Genomic DNA, 5218 nt, shown 5'->3' with positions numbered 1-5218 from the left:
GTGGAGCCAGAGTTTATAATAGGGGCCCTTCAGTGACTTCCATGACGTGGCAATCCGTCGTTTCGCGAGTATGCATGCCAGGTCCATGAATCTGGTGACATGTTTATGATATGATATGATATGGCATTTGTAACGCGCCTATAGACAAGTGTTTCAAGGCGCGACGAGGCAGGGAGGGGGGAAACAAGGGGAGGACAGACAACGATCCTACTAGGCCAGGTGTCATTCAGATCGTGCAAGTGCAGGGGTAGGGGGAAGGGAGAAGTGCAAGGGGAAGGGGAGGGGGGAAGTGCAGTACAAGAAAAGGGCCAGCTGGTGGCAAGTGCAGGGTAAGTGTACACAAGTGCTGGGAAGGGGGGGCTGTAGGGATACAGAGACAGTCCCGCAGTGCAGGGGTTGCCAGGGAGGCAGTGCAAGTGGAGAGTGGCTGGGCTCAGGACTGAGGTCGGTGAGAGTGGCCCAGTTGCAGATTCAGTGCAGTTTCAGTGAAGAATTAGCAGGGGAGAGGGGGAGAGAAAGCAGAAGCAAAGAGGAAGGTTTTGAGGTGCTTCCGGAACCGGAGATGGTTCTCCTCAAATTTCAGGGAGGCAGGAAGGCTGTTCCAGAGAGAGGCCCCTGCCGCGAAAAAAATCAGGGGAAAGCGCGAACGCAGTCCCCCACTACCAGAAATTATGCAGTCGAGTATCCCGCATTTGGGGACATCGCAGGGGTCAGCACATCCGGTGTGCAATGGATGAGCCTCACCCTGGGAGAACCACCTTAGTGATCATGGTGTCTCCCCTGCCAGGTAAGTAGGTTTAGGTTTACTTTGTCTAGGATATGCTCCCAGCAGATACTCCAGCGGGCTCCAGGAGTATCCGACAACCTGTGCCGCCGTGCATGGTCATTCAAGTTGAGACCAGAAGGCCTGCACTTTAACACACTTCCAAAACATATGTATGAGATCTGCGTCATCCTGGTGGCATCAAGGGGACCAAGGCTGTACCTCTTTGTTGAATTTAGCTACCCTGCTGGGGGTGATATACATACGATGGAGTACATTAATTTGGAGTAGTTTGAACCTAGCGTTTTGGGACACCTGTCTGTGAAAGCTGAGCGCCCGTTACCACTATGTGTCAGCGATGACAGAACCCATCTCCACCTCCCATCTCAATTTCAAGTTGGGGTCCCTAACGCTGACTCCTTCCAGCAAGCAACTATGTAGTCTGGTTACGGGTCTCCAGCCATCTTCCAACATGTGCATTAGAGCCAGAAACCTCATCTCTTCCGGTTCAGCGGGCCACCCACCCCATTTGCGTCTTGTGATGCCCCTTACTCTCATGTATTGCAGGAATTGTCCCTTGGGAAGGCCAGACTATTGCGATAAGTTATCTATGTCTCTAAATTGGCCATTGTCATATATGTCCTCCCACGTGTAGAACCCCCACTCCTCCCAAAGCCTTGCAACCCCCAGGTCTGCCCTGTTCATGCACACATCATTGATTATTGGTACATTAGGTGAGTATGGGTTATGTATTTTGAGTAGTTTCATTGCCCTACACCATATCTGCCTGCCCAGTCTTACCAACATCAGTGATGAGTTCGCACAGCTCACTGGGAGCCATAACATTTTGTTGAGCCTGGCTGGGGCCACCAGCTGTTGTTGCAACTGCGATTCTGATGTAGGGGTTTCAGCTAGCCATTTTGTGACAAAACTTAGTTGGATGGCTAGATAGTAAAGTTCAAGATTAGGTAGCTGTACCCCCTATCCTTGCAAGGCGATTGCAGCAAGCTGAGAGCCAGCCTTTGGCGACCTGTGCCTCATATAATGTCCCTGATCACTGAGTCAAGATGGTGAAAGAAAGCTGCCCCTATGTAGTGGTGAACATTTGTGAAGTTAAAAAGAAATCTTGGTAGAAGAATCATTTTAACAATGGCGATTCTGCCCATAATTGACAGCGGAAATCTGGACCAGAAGAACATGGATTTCTCAAGACCCCCCCATCACCCGTAGTGTGTTGCAGCTGTGCGTTTCTATGGGTGTGTGTGTGATCTGGATACCTAGATATCTAAATGATTTAGCTTCCCACGGGAGTCCCAAATCAGGCAGAGATCGGCCATGTCCACCTCACGGAGACCAGCTAGAGGGAAGAGGCAGGACGTCTGTCTATTGGAAGAGATCCCCAATAGTTCAGTAAATCTGTCCAGTACGTCCAGAATAATGGGGAAATTGTGTCGTGGCTCTAAAAGGTAGAGCAGGGCATCATCCGCATAAAGCGATATTAAGTGCTTAGAGCTGCCTATCAGAATGCCCGTTTACAGGTGTTCCTGGGGGAATGCTGCTATGGGTTCCATGGCCAGTATGTACAACATGGGCGAAAGTGGGCAGCCTTGACGGGTTCCCCGCTGTGTATTCCACACTCCGGATATTTGTTTACACAATTTCAGTCTAGCCACCGGGGAGGTGTATAGGGGTTTTACCCAACAAATGAATTCCTGTCCAAGCCCGTAATTTTGCAACGAGGCAAGCAACCATTCCCTAATAGACCGAATCAAAGGCCTTGGTGGCATCCAAGGATGCCACCATATATTGCTCTTTGTAGGTGTATGTTTGATCAATAATATGTTGTTGCCTTCGAATGTTCAGGGCAGAGCTGCGCCTGGGTACGAACCCTGTCTGATCCGCATGTACCAATTTTGTGATGACTTTATGGAGATGTTTTGCTAACACTGTTGTAAGTATCTTAATGTCACAGTTTAGCATGGCCAGAGGTCTGTACAGGTCACACCTATCCACTGGTTTCCCAGGTTTGGGAATGGGAATCACCAAGGTCTCCGTCATGCCTGCTGGGAGTGTGCCTGTGTTATAGGCTTCTTCGAACACTTTCAGGAGTAATGGGGCCAGGGTAGTAGCGTATGCCTTGTCGAATTCTGGCGGGAGCCCATCTGCACCCAGGGTTTTACAGGTTGGTAGGGAGGCAATAGCTTCACCCAGTTCTTCTATAGTGATAGACAAATAAAGGGATTCTCGTTGGTTGTTAGAGAGCCTTGGGAGGTGGATCTGTGAAAATGCCTCATCCAGGTCCTCTTGAGGAACTGGATTATCATGTTTATATATTTGTGCATGGAAGGAGGCAAAGGTCTCATTAATCGCTAGTTGGGATCTCCATGGAGCCCAGCACTCATCATAGAGCAACGTGGTCGGGGTTCTGAGGTGTTCTTATTTGCAGAGCCATGCCAATAGTCTCCCGGGTTTGTCCTCGTCTATGTGAGCTCAGGCTATCTGGGCAGTATAATCAAATTTACACAGTCTCTCCCAGGCGTCACGACACCTGGATCGGACCTCAGTCAATTTCGCCTCTGTTAACTGTTGCCCCAGTGGCTAGGACTCCAGTGTCTCAATTTCCTCTTCTGTGGACTCCAGGACCTCACGTAATACACAGCAAATGACCCCGGCACTAGCTATAACCTCACCTCTGGTCACCACCTTCATGGCTTCCCAGATGGTGCCTGAACTGTTTACGCTCCCAACAGTGTTCTCGAAGCAATGTATTAGGAAGTCTGATAATTACCTTTTCATTGCTATGTCAGTCAGTGCCACGGTAGGCAGGCGCCACGTCAAAATAGAGGGTCTAGGATATGTAAGGCACCATTTAATCACCAGAGGGGAGTGGTCCGACATGGTGCGGCCCGTGTATTCTACACTGGTAAGTTCTGTGAGGTGCACTGATCCAACAAAGAAATAATCAATTTGGGTGTGCACCTTTTGAGTGGGTGAGTAATAGGAGTAACCTCTATTCTCTGGGTGCATTTCCCTCCAGACGTCTACAGGTCAAGGTCTGTTAGCCTCATATTCAAGGCAAAAGAGGCCAGGGAGGGTCCACTATTTGGAGGGGACGAGCTGTCCAGCGCAGAGTTTCTTACACACTTAAAACCTACACCCCTAGGACAAACCCCTCACTTCTAGCTGCTACAAGCTTACTTAAGGTGTGTGCATGTGCCAGGATTTTGTGATTTGGGAATTATGAATTGACTGTGCAGATTTCCATGTGTTCAAGATACCCCCTGACAATTAGATATCTCCCTTTTTTATCTTTTTCTAATTCCAATAGCTGGAAGGGTAACGTACTGTCAATCCAGGAAAGCACTCCTCTGGCAAACCTAGAATAGGTGGCCCTGTATCCCGTCCCACCCCAGCGGGTCAATAGTGCCTTCTGTGCCCCAGGGAGCAGGTGTGTCTCCTGGAGTAGTACTATGGATATCTTTTTGCGTTATATGTAGGATTCCACCCGTTTCTACAGAGGTAGGAGCTCAGGCCCTGCACATTCCAAGACATTATTCTTATGGCAGTCCTCATTGTGCTGTGTGTTGGCTGGCCCTCTCGTGGCCTAAGTGTCTTTTCCTATGGCGCAACTCAGCTGCCACATCTCTGCGCCCCTTGTCAGCATGGTATGGAGTTCGGTAGGACCCCAGTGCAAGCGGGAACATTGCAGATGCCCCAAGCCAAAAACCTCAGTGCCGTCTTGTCTGACAGACGGGGCCCCTAAGAGTCGTATTGTATGGATTGAACAAAAAAACAACAATAACAGAATTTCAAACATATTTCCCACCAACACCAGGTTGTTCAGGTGGAACTGTACCTTCAAGGCCTGGTCTGGCCAATGTGTACTAGGTGTAGGGTCCAGCAACAGTCTGGAACCCTGTGACAACTTTTGGGTGGGCGGATAAAACCAACAGTGAGTGGCTGGGCTCTGCCCCCACCGGTGGTTTAAGGACATTAGTAGCAGCGATGGTTTGTGCTCCTTGTAGTCAGGATTGCCCTGGGTAGCAGTATTGTGTTCCCCTCGAAGATTAGTTAAGTTCAGCATATGGGCTCAATGTTTGTCAGCTGTACCATATTAAGTCTTTTTTGTAACCGCCAAAGCCCGCAGTCCAGGCTCCCTGGTTTTTATAAAGGACTTATTGTGTATTTCTTGCATTATGGGTGCAAATCGTTCTTGCTAGACAAGTTGTTGTCCATATGCATGGTCGCAGCCTCAGGACTGTCCAAAAATTGCGCTTGGAACAGGATTTTTAGTCTTGCAGGGTATATAAGCATGTATATGAGCCCCAATTGTCTTAGCCTTGCTTTTACAGGTATGAACGAGTTCCTAGCCCTTTGGACTGTCGGTGTATAGTACGGGTATATAGCAATCTTCGAGCTACCCCATATTATCTTACCCCTTCTCTGGAGTACTGC

The 5218-nt window shown here is 49.1% G+C and overlaps 1 non-coding gene across 1 annotated transcript; it reads right to left on the bottom strand.

Annotated features, from left to right (window-relative positions):
• Positions 1–631: 631 nt before the first annotated feature.
• On the bottom strand, positions 632–795 carry LOC138581520 (U1 spliceosomal RNA). The gene has a single exon (XR_011304594.1). It is a non-coding gene; the product is annotated as a U1 spliceosomal RNA (small nuclear RNA).
• Positions 796–5218: the final 4423 nt, after the last annotated feature.

This window comes from Ambystoma mexicanum, chromosome 3p, assembly GCF_040938575.1.
Source record: "Ambystoma mexicanum isolate Mex_15411 chromosome 3p, UKY_AmexF1_1, whole genome shotgun sequence".
In the NCBI taxonomy this organism is placed as follows: domain Eukaryota; kingdom Metazoa; phylum Chordata; class Amphibia; order Caudata; family Ambystomatidae; genus Ambystoma; species Ambystoma mexicanum.
Note: the sequence above shows the minus strand (reverse complement) of the source record. Positions and strands in the feature narration are given on the sequence as shown.